Source organism: Alligator sinensis, unplaced genomic scaffold (assembly GCF_000455745.1).
Source record: "Alligator sinensis unplaced genomic scaffold, ASM45574v1 scaffold93_2, whole genome shotgun sequence".
Taxonomy (NCBI): domain Eukaryota; kingdom Metazoa; phylum Chordata; order Crocodylia; family Alligatoridae; genus Alligator; species Alligator sinensis.
The window spans coordinates 4,901,292-4,902,103 of NW_005841854.1; positions in this window are offsets into that span (position 1 = coordinate 4,901,292).

The window sequence follows — 812 nt, forward strand, 5'->3', positions numbered from 1 at the left end:
AAAGGTGGGGGGGGGGTGGATTAACAAATCAGGACTCATGGTAGAGGTGATATCTTTTATTAGATCAACTAGATTTTTGCAAAAACAAAAAAATAATTGTTGCAAAAATCTAGTTGATCTAACAAAAGATATCAACTCTCCCAGAAGTCCTGATTGCTTTTGCCCCTAGACCAACAGGGCAACAACCTGGGCTTCTTTAGTCTGCAGAAGAGAAGACTGGGGGCTGATTTAACAGCAGCCGTCAACTACCTGAAGGGGGGTTTAAACAATCAGGACTTGTGGTAGAGGTGATATCTTTTATTGGACCAACTAGATTTTTACAAACCTCTTTCTTTCTTGAAAAAATTAGTTGGTTTAACAAAAGATATCACCTCTACCATGAGTCCTGGTTGCTCGTGCCTCTAGACCAAAAGGGCTACAACCTGGGTACCTGCGGGGGGTGGGGGTTGGAAAGAGGATACAGCTAACCTGTTCTCAGGGGGCGCAGATGACAGATCAAGGAGCAGTGGTTGCAGCAAGGGAGAAAGCAGAGCAAGGCATTGCAATGGCTGCAGCAGGGGAAGTTTAGGTTAGATCCGAGGACAAACTTTCTTAGGAGAGGGGGAGTAAAGGCAACGGGTTACCCAGAGGTGGTGGCATCTCCATCCTTGGAGGTTAAGCCCCGGGTAGACAAAGCCCTGTCCGGGCTGATGCAGTTGGGGCTGGTCCTGCTTTGGGCAAGGGGTGGGATTCCCTGCCCCCCTTGAGGTGCCCTCCAACCCTCATTTTCTAGGAGGCTCATGGGGTGGGGGGGAGGAAGAAGGGGAAGGCGC